Source organism: Dromiciops gliroides, chromosome X (genome assembly GCF_019393635.1).
Source record: "Dromiciops gliroides isolate mDroGli1 chromosome X, mDroGli1.pri, whole genome shotgun sequence".
Lineage (NCBI taxonomy): Eukaryota > Metazoa > Chordata > Mammalia > Microbiotheria > Microbiotheriidae > Dromiciops > Dromiciops gliroides.
In genome coordinates, this window is record NC_057867.1 from 27686836 (window position 1) to 27705174 (window position 18339).

An 18339-nucleotide genomic window follows, 5' to 3' on the forward strand; every position below is an offset into this window, starting at 1 on the left:
ATCATCAGCCCACACAAGACCCTCCAGGTTTCTCTGAACTCCTCCTGTTCATCATTTCTTACAGCACAATAGTATTCCATTGTATTCATATACCACAACTTGTCCAGCCATTCCCCAATTGATGGGCATCCCCTCAACTTCCAATTCCTTGCCACCACATAAAGAGCAGCTATAAATATTTTTGTACGTGTGGGTCCCTTTCTCCTTTCCATGATTTCTTTGGGAAAAAGACCCAAAAGTGGTATTGCTGGGTCAAAGGGTATATGCACAGATTTATCGCCCTTTGGGCATAATTCCAAATTGCTCTCCAGAATGGTTGGATCAGTTCACAGCTCCACCAACAATGCATTAGTGTTCCAATTTTCCCACAGCTTCTCCAACATTTAATATTTTCCTTTTCTGTAATTTTAGCCAATCTGATAGGTGTCAGGTGGTACCTCAGAGTTGTTTTAATTTGCATCTCTCTAATCATTAGAGATTTAGAGCATTTTTTAAATATGGGAATAGATAGCTTTGGTTTCTTCATCAGAAAACTGCCTGTTCATATCCTTTGACCATTTCTCAATTGGGGAATGACTTGGATTCTTATAAATTTGATTTAGTTCCCTATATATTTTAGAGATGAGGCCTTTATCAGAAGTACTGGCCACAAAAATTGTTTCCCAGCTTTCTGCCTCCCTTCTAATTTTGGATGCATTGCTTCTGTTTGTACAAAAAGTTTTTAATTTAATGTAATCAAAATCATCCATTTTGCATTTTATAATATACTCTATCTCTTATTTGGTCATAAACTGTTTTCCTTTCCAAAGATCTGATAGGTAGACTATTCCTTTCTCTCCTAATTTACCTATGGTATCACCTCTTATGTCTAAGTCGTATCCATTTTGACCTTATTTTAATATAAGGTGTCAGATGTTGGTCTATGCCTAATTTCTGCCATACTATCTTCCAGTTTTCCCAGCAGTTTTTGTCAAATACTGAGTTCCTATCCCAGAAGCTGGAGTCTTTGGGTTTATCAAACACTACATTACTAGTGTCATTTACTACTGCATTTCCTGAGCCTACCCTATTCCATTGATCCTCCACTCTATTTTTTAGCCAGTACCAGATAGTTTTGATGACTGCCGCTTTATAGTAAAGCTCCAGGTTTGGTACTGCTAACCCACCTTCCTGTGAATTTTTTTCATTATTTCCCTGGATATTTTTGATTTTTTGTTTTTCCAGATGAATTTTGTTATTATTTTTTCTAGCTCTATAAAATAATTTTTAGGTAGTCTGATTGGTATGGCACTGAATAAGTAAATTAATTTAGGCAGTATTGTCATTTTTACTATATTAGCTCTGCCTATCCATGAGCAATTGATATCTTTCCAATTATTTAGATCTGATTTGATTTGTGTGAAGAGTGTTTGGTAGTTGTGTTCATAGAGTTCCTGGGTTTGTCTTGGCAAGTAGACTCCCAAGTATTTTATATTAGCTACCATTACTTTAAATGGAATTTCTCTTTCTATCTCTTGCTGCTGGACTTGGTTGGTCATGTATAGAAATGCTGATGATTTATGTGGATTTATTTTATATCCTGCTACTTTGCTAAAGTTGGTAATTGTTTCAAGTAATTTTTGAGTTGATTCTCTAGGATTCTTTAAGTATACCATCATATCATCTGCAAAGAGTGATAGTTTTGGAAAACCTTGAAGAATTATAGAAACCTGATTGTTATCATTAATGCTGACCATAGTATACTAGATTTAGAACTGGGAGACCTCAGAAGCCAACTAGACCCACCCTGTCATTTTACATGAGAAACTGAGGCCAAAGGAAGGCAGAAGGCCCATGGTTATACAGAGGATCATAGATATAGAATAGGGTGGGACTTCAGAGGCCAACTCCCTCAATCTAAAATTCCTCCTTAAGAGAGGAGGAAATTGAGGCCCAGAAAAGTTAAATGAATTACCCTGGGCCACACAGGTAGGCTGAATAAGAGGTAGGATTTGAACCCAGGTCTTCTCACTCTAAGGGAAGCTAGGTGGCACTACAGTGGATAGAGCTGTGGACATGGAGTCAGGAAGATGCATCTGTCTGAGTTCAAATCTGGCCTCAGATGCTTACTAGCTGTATGACCCTGGACAAGTCACTTTAACCTGTTTGCCTCAGTTTCCTCATCAAGAAGTAAAGGGAAAACCACTCCAGTATCATTGCCAAGAATACCCTAAATGGGGTCACGGAGAGTCAGACACAACTGAAGTGATTGAATAACAAATTCTGACTCTAGATATTTTAGCTCTAGAAAAAGCATTGGCTTTTAAAGTTCAGCATAACCTGGACTCCTTCCTATCTCCTTCCTACCTTCCTTTTCTTCTTAGACCTTACTCTGTCTGCCTAGAACTCTCTTGCTCCATGTTTATCTGATTCTGTGGTTGGGACTCGGTAGTAAGTGTAGTTGCCAGACCTGGAATTACTAACCTTTTCCTCCTCCTGGCAGGTTCCAACCTGACCTTGGAACCTTATTACTAGGCCTGAAGTAGAGTCACAGAAAAAAAAATGCTAAGCAGCCTTGTTTTCCCCTTTCAATTGTTGTTGTTTGTCCTTCATTCTCAAAGAGGACAATCAATGACATCAGGATAATGTCATGACTTGCAGTGAATTGAATTTAAATGAGGCAGGGCTATGCAGAGTCAGCAGCCTCACTCTCTCCTCCACAGCCATCTGGGTTCAGTGGCAAGATATATATCAAGATGACTGGAGATGGCCCCAGATATTTAAGGCAAACAGGGTTAATTGACTTGCCCAGGGTCACACAGCTAGTAAGTGTTTGAAATAAGATTTGAGCTCAGATTCTCCCAACTTCAGGGCCATTGCTCTATCCACTGCAGCGCCACCTAGCTGCCCCTCCCTCTCAATAGGAAGCTAGCTGAAGGCTTGAGGGACTCCAAGGTCAACTGACTTCCAGCTTCCCTGGCTAAATGAATGATCTGTCTCTCCATACCATCTAAGCACCTCTGCCATCTTTATAACTCCCTTCTATCACCTCTTCTCTCACCTGGCCTCCCTTGCCTTTGGAATTCTTTTCTTTTTTCTTTCTTTTTTTTGGTGAGGCAATGGGGGTTAAGTGACTTGCCCAGGGTCACACAGCTAGTAAGTGTCAAGTGTCTGAGGCCGGATTTGAACTCAGGTCCTCCTGAATCCAGGGCCGGTGCTTTATCTACTGCGCCACCTAGCTGCCCTTGCCTATAGAATTAAGTCAAAGACACAAGCAGAAAGTTTGTGGCCAGTACATGTCGGAGAAAAAGAAAAAGAGGAAGGCTGATGCTGTCTGCATCACACAAAACACCAACACTGCTGATAACTAGCTGTGTGAACTTCAATAAGTCATTTTCCTCCTCTAAGCCTTCAGTCTTTTCATCTGTTAAAAGAGGGAGTTGGGCTACATGGTTCCTTCCATCATAACATTCAATAAAACTACTCCACGGGAGGTCTTAGTTATTGACTAAATGACCCCTACCATCTCTTCCAGTTCAAAGTCTATGATGGTATGGAAAGGACAGTGAGACTCCCTCTCACTCATTAATGAGAAGAACTAGGCCAACTTCACCAGCTTGGCTTTCTTCTTTCTAGGCTTGCCCCTGAGATAATTTGTATGGAACAGAGGCATGGTAGCAATTGAAAGGTACCTTACCTCAATAGTTCCACTTTAATTCCATTGTAGTTTTGCTAAGTCAGATTTTTGTAATGAACTGTGAGGACTGAGGCTGACAAACAGATGCATGATAAGAGCTAAAAGAAATTTTCCATTCATAATTCAGGTAAGAGAAATAATCCTGGGGCAGCTAGATGGCACAGTGGATAGAGCACCAGCCCTGGATTCAGGAGTACCTGAGTTCAAATCTGACCTCAGACACTTGACACTTACTAGCTATGTGACCCTGGGCAAGTCACTTAACCCCAATTGCCTCACAAAAAAGAAAGAAAAGGGGCGGCTAGGTGGCGCAGTGGATAAGCACCGGCCCTGGATTCAGGAGTACCTGAGTTCAAATCCGGCCTCAGACCCTTGACACTTACTAGCTGTGTGACCCTGGGCAAGTCACTTAACCCCCATTGCCCTACAAAAAAAAAATTAAAAAAAAAAGAAAGAAAAGAGAAATAATCCTTAAGGGATAAGGCTGAGAGGTAGAAGAGTTCAGTTCAAAAGACAGTCTTAAATGCCTAAAGATTGTCTCTAGCTAACTGGCTAGTTGGCTGATGCTAGCTGGGGTCTACATCACAAAATAGCTGACAGAAATAACTAACAAGACTATGAATTAAAAGAGCTGATAAGACCCCTGGAGGGGGGTGGGAGGGGGAGATGCACAGCAGCTGAAGAACAGCAGAGGACAGCGGAGAGCAGCAACAGTCCAGTAGAAATGGCCAGCAGAAATCAGTGGAGCCCCTCCAACAGAGAACATCCCAACAGGGAAAAAATAGAAGAGGACCCTAACCCAAGATAGGGAGAAGTTTCCAGTCTAATAACCAGAAGACATTGGTAGCTCTGTTAGGGAGAAAACACACAGCATCAGAGACATGAGCTGCCCCAGCCACACATGTTCCTGGCCATGTATACCTCCTGCATGTCCCCATCTCCTACTGGTGGTATGACAACCTATGGGAGATTATACTCCTGTGTATATATTTTGCCTTCCTGTTTAATTAAATGCCTTTCTCTTTGAATGAATATGCCCCATGGTTGATTGATGAACGAAACACATTGGTGGAAACTCATGAGCTCATGGATGAGCCTGAGGTAGCTTTGAGGGAACCTTCTATGTTCTAAGGTCTGCTCCCCACCAACCCTTGCCCCCCCCCAACTCTGCCATTCTCTGCTCTAAGACCCTGTCCATGCCTGCCATTATGTGTTCCAAGTTCTCTCCTGGTTTGGCCATTCTCTATTCCTGACAGATCAGACATTGCTCTAAGGTCCTCATCAAATGAGATATTCCAAGATCCCTCCCTCTCAGATCAGATATTCTCCCTTCTAATATCCCTTCCAAGATATGCTTTTTCAAGAGATGGGAGTAAGCTCACCCGGACCTTGACTGTTTTTTAATCATAAAAGTATTTTTATTATTTTCTAGTTACACATAGAGATAGTTTTCAACATTTGTTTTTATAGGATTTCTAGTTCCAAATTTTTCTCCCTCCCTCTCTCCCTTCCCTTCCCAAGATAGCACACAATCTGATAGAGGTTATATATGTACAATCACATTAAACATATTTCTGCATTAGTCATGCTGTGAAAGAAGAATCAGAGCAAAAGGGAAAAAACCTCAAAAAACAAAAACAAAAAAGTAGAAATAGTACAGTTCAATCTGCATCTAGATTCTACAGTTCATTTTTTCTGGATTTGGAGAGCATTTTCCATCATGAGTGCTTTGGAACTATCATGGACCATTGTATTGCTGAGAAGAGTCAAGTCTGTCACAGTTAATCAACACACAATGTTGTTGATACTGTGTACAATGTTCTCCTGGTTCTGCTCATCTCACTCAGCATCAGTTCATGTAAGTCCTTCCAGGTTTCTCTGAAATCCGCCTGCTCATCATTTCTTATAGCACAATAGTATTCCATTACATTCAACTTGTTTAGCCATTCCCCAGTTGATGGACATCCCCTCAATTTCCAATTCTTCACCACCACAAAAAGAGCAGCTATAAATAGTTTTGTACATGCGGGTCCTTTTCCCTTTTTTTATGATCTCTTTGGGAAAAAGTCCTAATAGTGGTATTACTGGGTCAGAGGGTATACACAGCTTTATAGTCCTTTCGGCATAGTTCCAAACTGCTCTCCAGAATGGTTGGATCAGTTCACAGCTCCACTAACAATGCATTAGTGTTTCAATTTTTCCACAGCTTCTCCAACATATATTATTTTCCTTTTTTTTTTTTTTGTGAGGCAATTGGGGTTAAGTGACTTGCCCAGAATCACGTAGCTAGTAAGTGTTAAGTGTCTGAGGTCAGATTTGAATTCAGGTCTTCCTGAATCCAGGAGTGGTGCTCTATCCACTGCACCACCTAGCCACCCCCATTTCCCTTTTTGGTAATATTGGCCAATTTGATAGGTGTGAGGTGGTACCTCAGAATTGTTTTATTTTGATTTTTTTTCTAATCAATAGTGATTTAGAGCATTTTTTCATGTAGCAATAGATAGCTTTGATTTCTACATCTGAAAACTGCCCGTTTATATCCTTTGACCTGGACCTTGACTTTTGACAACACACCTTAGAATCAAAAGTGAAGACCTATTCCTAAAGCCACCTGAAAAGAAGAAATAATGATATTAAAATATAAATAATGAAAATATATATAAATATTTTTTTCCCTTTTCAATGATATTTTTCTAACATTCTGTCTCCTAAGATACCTTTAAGATTTAGGATTATTTGTTCTAAGAGGTATCCCAGTTCTGACGTTCTGTGTTCTGAGGTCCCTCAGAACCTTGATATTCTCTGTTCTAAGGCCCCTCCCATCCCTGACTTTCTCAGTTCTAAGGCCCCTCCCAGCTCTGACATTCTGCATTCCATATTCCTTCCTGCACAGGTATTCTATTCCCTCCCCTCTCTGATTTTCTATGAGTTCCATGAACTCCCCTGTGCCTCAGGCTCCCTAAATGTGTTTTCCATATCCTCAGCACACAGGCATTTGATGATTAAGCTCTGTATGTACAAAGGCCCACTCCTCCTTTTCCAGGAGCTGAAGGGACATCTAATTTTCTTGATATGAAGAAGCAAGAACATGCCACCTTCATCTCCAGGGTATGTATTAGCAAAGTCTCTAATGATTAGAAAGCCCTTGAAAAAATGCAAAGTACCGCATAAGAGCTTTTTACTCATTATAAATGATCAACCATATAAAATGTCTTCCAAACACTTAGGGTCAAATTCTTATTTTACTCTCTCATTTATTACTCTTCTTGAAAATAAAAATCATCTAAGAGAAACATGAGTAATAAGTGCAATTTGAAAGTTTCAGGCCCAACTTTAACTATGTGGAAAGTTCCACTGGGAGGGAAATGAACCTGCTTTAGGATAAGCAAACATTTCCACTCCAAATGTTCATCTCACTTTGAGCCTGAACAGAGTAGAATGGAGCAAGCCTAATGGTCTGGCTCTTCACTTGCCTCCTCTGTAAGATGAAACAACTGGACTTGATGATTCCCAAGGTCCCTTCCAGATCTTAATCCCCTCTGGATCTCTATGTCCTTCATTCCCAGCTCTGGGACTCAAGGATGACCAGGTCATGGCAGGCACGAACTAGGAGATTTCTGGCCATTCTAGAGTAGATCCAACTATCCAGACCAGTCCTCGTAAAGGAACAGTTGGGTCTAGTACAAAGTGGACCAGGCAGGCCAACAGCCAGGGCAGCTGAGTTCCAGTCTTAGCTACACCACTAATTTGTACTGCGACTGTATTCATCATTCACCTTTTTCTGGGTCTTAGAGTCACTATATGTATCTTCCATTTCTTCTCACTTCCCTCCCATTTTCTTTTTTTTCTTTTCTTTTTAATCATAAAAACATTTTATTATTTTCTAGTTACATGTAAAATAGTTTTCAACATTTCTTTTTTTGTGTGGGGGGGCAATGAGGATTAAGTGACTTGCCCAGGGTCACACAGCTAATAAGTGTCAAGTGTCTGAGGCCGGATTTGAACTCAGGTCCTCCTGACTCCAGGGCCAGTGCTTTATCCACTGTGCCACCTAGCTGCCCCCTCACCCCCTTGCTTTTACAGAGGAGGAAATTGAGGCTCAGGGAAGGGAAGTCAGTTGCCCAAGGTTACATCTCACATCCTAGCTCTAGAGTTAGTAGGGACCTCAGCAACTATCTAGTCCAACCTCTTCATTTCACAGATGAGAAAACTGATACCCAAGGAGGAGAAGAAACTTGTCCAGGGTCCACTTGGTAGAGGCAAAACTAAAACCTTAGTCTAAGTCAGATTTTTGTAATGAACTGTGGGGACTGAGGCTGACAAACAGATGCATGATAAGAGCTAAAAGAAATTTTCCATTCATAATTCAGGTAAGAGAAATAATCCTGGGGCAGCTAGATGGCACAGTGGATAGAGCACCAGCCCTGGATTCAGGAGGACCTGAGTTCAAATCTGACCTCAGACACTTGACACTTACCAGCTGTGTGACCCTGGACAAGTCACTTAACCCCAATTGCCTCACAAAAAAAGAAAGAAAAGGGGCGGCTAGGTGGCGCAGTGGATAAGCACCGGCCCTGGATTCAGGAGTACCTGAGTTCAAATCCGGCCTCAGACCCTTGACATTTACTAGTTGTGTGACCCTGGGCAACTCACTTAACCCCCAATTGCCTCACCCCCCCCCCAAAAAAAAGAATAGCAGATTGGGATTCCAAAGACTTGAACTTGAGTCCTGTATCTCCTGACTCCTAGTTGTGTGATTATGAGGAAATTATTTCACCTCTCTGATACTCAGTTTCCTCATTTGTGAAATGGGCATATTTGCATTTAGTCTCAAATAAGCTAGTGGGGAGTGGGTGGAAACTCTCAGTGGTCCTAGAATGGTTGTAGAAAAAATGACGACCCTCCGTCAGCTTTGTGGGAAAGAGAGAAGCCTTTGTTGTCAGTTCAGGGAGGTGAACCAAGGATCGCCAGCACCTAGCTGCTAGCACCCCCAAGAGAACTCACAAGCTTTCTCTTTTAATACCCAAAGTAGACCCATCACTGACACATTCAACATGTTTTGATTTCCTCAGTCCCAGGGATTCTAGGGCAGCAGTTAGCAAACTGGGATTCCCAGTGTCAGATAAAAAACATCTTCCACTGTTCTATACCTGCTTAGGATGTAGAATCTTCTGATCTGAAAGAACTTAAGTGTTATACCACTACTGCCTACCAAAGCCCTCCTTCACCTCAGCTGGGCTAAACATGATCATACTTTGGATAACAGAATGTAAGATTAAGCACTGAAATGTTAAGTGGCATAAAATATTGGAGTGCCCTACATTCAGAGTTTCCTTTTGTCCCTAGCTAGCCCTAACTGGCCTTGAAACTGGTTCTCAGAGGGAAAACAATCGAGCCATTGGCAAGAGTTTCTAATTTTCCCTCGATACATTCCTAGCTATGTTTCTTCAAATCCTCTCCCTTGCCAGTCCCTCATAATCTGGCTTCTGACCTCATAACTGAAAGGAAATTTTTCTCTCCAAAGTTACCAATAATCTCTTGTTTTTGTTTTTGCAGGGCAATGAGGGTTAAGTGACTTGCCCAGGGTCACACAGCTAGTTAAGTGTCAAGTGTCTGAGGCTGGATTTGAACTCAGGTCCTCCTGAATCCAAAGCCAGTGCTTTATCCACTGCACCACCTAACTGCCCCCTCCAATTATCTCTTTATCACTAACTCCAAGAGCCTTTTCTCAAGCCTTGATCTTCTTGACCCTCCCAGCTTTGGGCCCTGATGACCATTCTCCACTCCTATGGCCTCCCTCATCACTGAGTCTTTGTTCCACTGTTCTCTCTTGGCTCTCTTCCTATCCCATCAGTCTTCTTTGGTGGATCTTTATCCATATCATAGCCCTAACTGTGGACAGTGCCCCAAGTCTCTGTCCTGGGCTCTCTTCTCTCTCTACACCAGGAGCCCTTAACCTTCTTTGAGCAGTCAGTCTGGGGGAGCCTGTGGACCCTTTCTCAGAATTTTAAAACAAAACACATAAGATTAACAAAGGAAATCAAGCACAGTTATCAAACTATGAAAAACATTTCTTGGACCCTAGATTAAGAACTCCTGCTCCACTCTCCCCCTCCTCCTCCTTCTACTACTTCTTCTTCTTCATCTGCTGCTGTTCCTCCTCTTCCTTTTCCTCCTCCTTCTTCTTCCTCTTCTCCTCCTCCTCCTCCTCCTGATCTCTTTTTCTCCCTCTCTGTCTCTGCCTCTGCCGCTCTCTCTCCCCACTCTTTCTCTGAATGACTTTATCAGTTCCCATGGGTTCACTTTTCATCTAGACACAGATGACTCTCATATCTATATATACAGCCCTAACCTCTCTCCTGAATGCTAGTTCTCCATCACCAACCATTTATTGGCTATTTCCAACAGGATGTCCCAAATATATCTCAAATTCAACATATAACAACCAATGTCCATTTTCTTTCCTCCCAAGCCCACTCCTCCCCGAAGCTTTCCTATTTCTGGTGCCACAATCCTTCTAGTTTCCCAGCTTCATAAGCTCAGGCTCATCCTCACACTAACCCCACATATCTAATTCATCACTAGATCTTTTTGATTCATCTCCACAATATCTTTTGCATGCTTCCCCTTCTCTCCATTTACAGGGCTGCCACCACCCTTATTCAAGTCTTCCTGTTTCTTTTTCTCTTTTTTCCCCATATTTTCTGCTTATTTTTTAACATTCTTTTATAATTTTGAGTTCCCAATTCTCTCCCTTGTGCCCACCTCTCCCCCACTCACTGAGAAGGCAAGCAATTTGCCTTAGTGATTCTTAAGGCCAAAACGCTAGTGACCACGCCACTTAGCTGACTAGCATTTACAGAGCGCTTTAGGGTCTGCAACATGTTTTACATAGAATATCTCTCAATGTATTTGATCTTACAACAATACTGGGAGGTAAGCACTATGATGGTCAATCATTTATCCCTATTACTTCCAGGGTCAAATGCAAACTTCTCTCTTTGGGGGGCAACTAGGTGGCACAGTGGATAAAGCATTGGCCCTAGATTCAGGAGGACCTGAGTTCAAATCTGAACCCAGACACTTGACACTTACTAGCTGTGTGACCCTGGGCATGTCACTTAACCCTCATCACCCCCCCCCAAAAAAAGCAACTTCTCTCTTTGCTCTTCTCTTCACAATCTAGATCCAACTTTTCGAAACTTATTTTACATGACTCCTCCCCCACACACACACACCATACACACTCTTCAGTCAGTCAAACCAAAGTGGCTCCCGTGTTTGTTCTTCACTCGGGACATTCGACCTCCCCTCTAATTGTCTTTGCACAGGCTACCCTCCAAGTCTGGAACACTCTCTCTCCTCACCTCTACCTTCTCAGAATCTTCACTTTCTTTCGGGGTTTATTCAAAATGCTACCTCTCTAGTGCAAACTCCCCTCCCCCCCAGCTGAACCCCTTCTAAAATTACATTGTGTTCATTTTTTCTATATTTCCTATATACTCATGTGTCCATATTGTCTCCCTCCCCAGACTCTCATACCCCAACCAAGGAAGATGGAAGTATCTCATGGTGGGCGACTGCTTCATTTTTTACTTCAAAAATATCTGGGTGTCTAGCATGCAGCATGATGTTTAGCACATAGTAGGTACTTGATAAATGCTTGCTGACTAATTGGTGATCAAGTATGTTGAATTTGGAACTGAGGGAATTCCACTTTAACCTGTTGGTAATGGGGGAGCCACTGAAGGTTTTCAAGAAGGGAAGTGACATACTCAGAACAATATTTTAGGAAGGTCAATCTAGCCAGATAGATTGAAACCTGGAGAAACTAGAGGAAGTTGGGAAGCTGTTAGAGTCACCAAGGAAGAAGCAATGAGAATATGAGCAGGAGTGGAGACAGGAGGAATGGGGAGAATGAGACGTATGCCAAAGACATCAGGAAGGAATCAAGAAGAGCATTCAGTGAGTTATTGGATGGCGGTGGGCAGGGTGAAGGAAAAGAAGAAATCAAAGATAACCAATGAGATCTAAGTCTGCTTGAATGATGGAAGGGGTTCATTATTGCAGTACCTGAGGGCACCTCTTTCACTTCCCAGAGCTGGTCCCCTCAGAGAATCCTACCTAAGGTTCGAGGCACTCTGGGTTCAAGTACTATTCCATAGTTCTCAAGCCCCAACTAATGTATTTACGTTCAATCATCACCCGTAGGACACAATTAGTTCAAAACAAGTGCATTTCATGAAATGTCACATCATTTTAAATTGAACACAAATTTAATATAAAATGTAACATATTTATACATTTCCCCCATAAACTTAGCAGTAATCTTTTTTTTGCAGGGCAATGAGGGCTAAGTGACTTGCTCAGGGTCACACAGCTAGTAAGCACCAAGTGTCTGAAGTCAGATTTGATCTCAGGTCCTCCTGAATCCAGAGTCAGTGCTTTATCCACTGTGCCGTCTAGCTGCCCTTCCCCCATAAATTTAGGATATATTTTCCCACAAACACACATTCAGCATTGAGAAGAGCAGACAGTCCATTCCCCAGTTGAGAAATGGTCAAAGAATATGAATAGGCAATTTTCCAATGAAGAAATCAAAGCTATCTATGGCCATATGAAAAAATGCTCTAAATCACTATTGATTAGAGAAATGAAAATTATAACAAATCTGAGGTACCACTTCACACCTATAAGATTGGCTAATATAACAAAAAAAGGGAAAATAATAAATGTTGGAGAAGCTGTGGGGAAAAAATGGAACATAAATGCAGTATTGTTGGAACTGTGAACTGATCTAACCATTCAGGAGAGCAATTTGGAACTATGCCCAAAGGGCTATGGGGCTGTGTATCCCTTCTGACCCAGTAATACCACTCCTAGGTCTGTATCCCAAAGGGATCATAAAAAAGGAAAAAGGGCCCACATGTACAAAAATATTTATAGTAGCTCTCTTTATGGTGGCAAAACATTAGAAATCGAGGGAATGCCCATCAATTGGGCAATGCCTTTATTCAAGTTATGGTACATGATTGTAATAGAATACTATTGTGCTATAAGAAATGAACAGGAAGATTTTTCTGAGAAATCTGGAAAGACTTAGGTAGACTTATGCAGAGTGAAGTGAGTAGAACCAGGAGAACATTGTACACAGTTAACAGCAATATTGTACAGTGATCAACTGTGATAGATTTCCCAGCAATACAATGATCCAAGATAATTCCAAAGGACTCATGATGGAAAATGTTCTCCACATCCAGAAAAAAGAACTGTGGAATCTGGATGCAGATAGAACCATACTGTTTTTACTTTTTTTTTCTTTTTTGAGGTTTTTCCCTTTTGTTCTGATTCTTCTTTCACAACATGACTAATGCAGAAATATGTTTAATATGATGGTACATATAGAACCTAGATCATATTGCTTTCTGTCTTGGAGAGGGGGGAGGAAAGGAAGGGAGGGAGAAAAACTTGAAACAAAAAAATCTTATGAAAACAAATGTTCGAAGCTCTCTTTACATGTAACTGGGAAATAATAAAACACTTTTATGATTTAAAAAAGAGAATAAAGGACAAAAAAGAAGAATAGACACTCAGTGGGAACACATTTGGAGAGGCACACACATAGGAAACACATGTGGCCAGTGTGAATATGTGGAAGGGATATCATACCCATAAAGAACATGTATTGTCTGACCAACTTCTATCTAACCATGGGTATCCCCCAAGATTTCATCCTGGGTCTTCTATTTTCCTTCTATACTCTTGCTTGGTGAACTCCGCATTTCCCATTATGTCCCAAACCCTCCATTGTTCCTAGTTTTCTTTTTTAAAAAAATATCTATTTATTTTAACATTCTTCTGTTATAAAATTTTGCATTCCAAATTCTCTCCCTCTTTCCTACCCCCTTCCCCACCCACTAAGAAGACAAGCAATATGATATCAATTATACATGTGAAATCATGTAAAATATGTTTCCATATTAGCCAAATTCCCCCCCAAAGCAACCCAAGTCAGTGCACATCAAGAGTTTCCGGGGGCACCTAGGTGGTACAGTGGATAAAGCTCCGACCCTAGATTCAGGAGGACCTGAATTCAAACCTGGCCTCAGACACTTACTAGCTGTGTGACCTTGGGCAAGTCACTTAACCCTAATTGCCCTGCAAAAAAATAAAGAGCTATTGTAAATACTTTTATACATTTAGGTCCTTTTCCTTTTCCTTTGATCTCTTTGGGATACAGACCTACTGGTGGTATTACAGGCCCTTTGGGCCTAGTTAGAAATTGTTCTCCAGAATGGTTAAATCAATTCATTACTCCACCAGCAATTCATTAGTGTATCTGTTTTTCCCTCATCCCCTCTAACGTTTGTCATTTCTGATGAGTGTGAGGTCATACCTCAGAGTTGTTGTAATTTGCCTCTCTCTAATCAATACTGATTTAGAGCATTTTTTCATATACCTATAGATAACTTTGATCTATTCTTCTAATAACTGCCTGTTCATATCCTTTGACCATTTATCAATTGAGGAATGGCTCTATTTTTATAAATTTGACTCAGTCCTATACTCAGTATATATTTGAGAAATGAGGCCTTTATCAGAGAAACTTGCCGTAAAAACTTTTGATATTACTTCATTGTATGTTGTACCTTTTCACAAAATGTAGTTTCCCTGATTTTCCCTTCTAATTAGGTCTATTTTTGCTTTTGCTTTGTTGAAATCATGATTTCTACCCTTCATTTTTAGTTCAGATGAAGCATCCTCGATTTTGCTCTAGCCCTTTATTTTAACTCTGTGTGTCTTTCTGTTTCAAGTGAATCTCTTATAAACAATATATTGTTGGATTCTGGTTTCTAATCCATTATGCTGTCTGCTTCCGTTTTATGGGTGAATTTATCCCATTCACAATCACAATTCTAATTACCAACTGTGTATTTCCCTCCATTTCATTTTCTTCTGTTTCTTCTTCTCCCTCTCTTTTTATCCTGTCCCTCCTTTGCTTCTAACCACTGTCTCCCTTAATCTGCCCTCTCTTTTATCATCCCCCCTTTTTCTTATCCCCTTTCCCCTTCTATTTTCCTATTGGCAAATTACATTTATATATACAACTGAGGATAGATAGATAGATAGATAGATAGATAGATAGATAGATAGATAGATGAACGGATGGATGGAGATAGAGATATGTTCTTCCTTCTTTGAACCAATTCTGATGAAAGTGAGGTTTAAGCATTACCCTCTGACTCTTCATTTTTCCCTCCACTGTAAAAGCTCTTCCTTGCATGCCTCTTTTATGTGAGAACCTTTTCCACATTCTACTTCTCCCATTCCCCTTCTCCCAGTACATCTCTCTTGCTCACCCCTTCATTTCATTCTTGCCCTTCACATGTGTGGGCTCCAGACAGGCCTCCACCCTGGTGCCACAAACTTCTCCTAAGTTTTCTTAGGCTGGAAAACTGCCTCACCCTAACCATTTATTGGCTCTGCTGCTCCAAAATTTGATTTGAGGTGTTTTTTTAAGTTGTTCAAGGGGAAATGTTAAGAGAGTTCATCTGGGTGGCTGCCCCTAATCCTCCATCTTGGTTCCACTCCCTAAGTTTCTTATTACTCTCAAGTTTGCCACTGTCTTCTCAGTCACCTTGGCTTGCAACTTTGGTTACATTCTTAATTCCTTACTCGAATTCATTCCATGTATTTAATTTGCTGTCAATTCTTATCATTTCTAAGTTCACGATGTCTCTCTCATAGTCCTCCTCTTTCCACTCACACAACTGTTGCCCCAGAACAGGCTCTCATCACCTCTCACCTAGATTATTACAACAGACTTTTCATTGGTCTCTGTGCCTCAAGTCCCTCCTCACACCAATCCATCCATCCTCTGCACAGCTGCCAAGTTGATTTTCCTAAAGCGAAGGTTTGCCCTTGTAACTCCCCTACTCAAGAAGCTCTAGTGGCTCACTATTAATTCTAGGATCAAATGTAAACACCTCTGTCAACACTTCATTTAGTACTTTCTGAACTTTTCAATCTTCCAGCTAAGCTGGCCTCCTTGCTATGCCTCCCACGTGACACTCCATCTCTATCACTGAGGGGTCAGTGCTTTTGCCCTGGCTGGAATGCTATCCCCTCCTCACCTCTGCCTCCCAGCTGCCCTAGCTTCCTTGGAGATTCAGCTCAACTCCCCCTTCTGCAGGAGACCCTTCCTGGTCCCCACTACCCCCATGCACACCCCTGCTGTTAGTACCTTCCACAACCACAGACTGAATCCTAATCTTGGTCAGGGACTGACCCCTAATCTGGCAACAGGCTGAATTCCTGATCTTGGCCAATCACTTCCTAACACATGCCACTGATCACAAATAGGAAATTCCCTGGTTCCTTCGAATAGAAACTGTAATGCTGATTTTCAGCCTAGTTACAATCTGAGATCAGGATAAACTAGTGTCTGGTACTCAACCCTGATCAGATTATACCTGCACATCTGGAACATTGTTTGCAAATGACTTCTACATTTCGGGGGGAAGCATATTGACAAGCCATCGTGTCCATGTCTGGGGCGGAGTCCCTACGCCATGCTGTGGAGCACTGGTAAAACAAAGGACTTGGGGAGGATTCCCTGAAGAAGATAAGACTCAGGGGGCTCATGATAGATATCATCAAATATTCCAAGGCTTTTGTGTCAAGGAGGGATTAGTCTTGTTTTGCTTGGTCCCAGTGGGCACAATTAGGAGAAATGGAGGGAAATTTCCCATTAAGGAAGAGACTCCTCTCAGATCTGTCCCTAAAGCAAAATGGGCTGCCTTGGGTGGGAGAGAGTGAGTCCCCCATCGCGGGAGGTCTTCAAATGGAATCTGGATGAACACTGGTTGGGGATGTTACAAGAAGGGTTCCTGTTCTGGTAGAGGTTGGATTAGATAATGTCTAAGATTTGGTCCAAGTGTGAGATTCTGTGATTTCTATGGAATTTTCCACATCTCTGCAGCTCCTCTCAGTTCCATCCTGTGGGCCAAACAGAACGGAGCTAATCCCCCTCCCCACGTGCTAGCCCCTCAAATTATGCTCCCCTGAGTCCTCTGGCATCCAGGCTAAACGTCCTGGGTTCCTTCAATCAAGCTTCCTAAGGCCCCCTCAGCTTCCTGGCTCTTCTTTGCTGGATGCACTCCCAACTGTCAAGGGCCTTTCTCAACTGAGCACACCAGTCCAGATGTGGTCCACGTTCAGGGTTTGGGAGGAGGAAGAGAAGCCAGGGAAGGAAGCAGAGCACAGAGGGGAGAGAGGCTCAGGAAAATTTAATCCTGCTGTGGCATGAAGGCCAAGGCCAGAAAAGTTTAGAGAAGGAACAAGTGGTCAGCAACTTCAAGTAAGACAGAAAGGTCAGGGGAGGATGCGGCCTCTGAAAGGTCTGCTAGATGAGATGATTAAGAGGTTGTTCGTGACCATCGAGAGGGGCCGGCAAGGGCTTTCTGGTGATGAAGAAGTGGAAGCAATGACATGTAATCAGCTGCCTCAGTGAGCTGAAGTGGGGCCAATCAAAGCAAGGTGGGAAGAAGAAACACTTTAAGGACAACTTCAGTTGATGAAGTACATTTAGCTCTCACTGGCCCACACCAACCATCCATCTGCTGGTTGACTGGCAGCCCAGCCACCATGTGGTAATGGGCCCAGAAGACCAGAAGAGGGGACGGCCCAGATGCAAACAGTCCGAGGCCCAACAAATGGTAGCAGCGAGGGTCTCTTCACAGCAATGGAAACTCTTGGCCGTACCTCAAGCGTTTTGTGCCCAAGTGGGCTGTGGGGCGTCTCAGAAACATTGTGTGTGCTTCAGAGGGCCCGGTTTCATTTCAAGGAGCAATAGGACAAGCACTGGCTGGGATAGTGGGGGGTTGAGCTTCGATCTCAGCTCAAGGAGCCAGCCACCATCTGAGTGGCACAGTGGGCAGCCTCTTACAGCCTCAATCTCTTCATTTACAAAAATGAAGGGGCTGATGCAGGTGAAATAGAAACTCCTGTGTTTGGCACTGAAAGCCACTTGCAACCTGGCCCCTTCCTAGATGTCTGGTCATCATATACTTTCCTCCCCTCCAGGCACTCTGTGGTCTAGCCAAACTGCAGGGGGTGGGGTGGGATAGGGGGAAAGAAAGGGAATGAGTGTTTATATAAGCCCTCCTGCCTGCCAGGCATTGTGCTAAGCACTTTGCCCAAAACAAATACTCTCTCATTTGATCCTCTTAACAATCCTGCTAGTTTCCAGTTGAGGAAACTGAGGCAGACACAGGTTAAATGACCTGCCCAGGGTCACACAGCTAGTATCTGGATCTGGATTTGAACTCAGATCTTCCTGAGTACACGGCTAGTGCTCCACGGAGCTACTACATAGAGGCAGCTAGGTGGCGCAGTGGATAAAGCACCAGCCCTGGATTCAGGAGGACCTGAGTTCAAATCCAGACTTAGACACTTGACACTAGCTGTGTGACCCTAGGCAAGTCACTTAACCCTCATTGCCCTACAAGAAAACAAAAACAAAAAACACCCAAAATTAACCAACCAAACAAAAGAAATGCTTGTTGATTTGGAACTGACCAAGTGAGGATGAGAGAGGAAAGGTGCCTTGCCCAAGGTCCCACAGCCCGACTTCAAGGCCAGCTTGCTGTGGGGGCAATTGT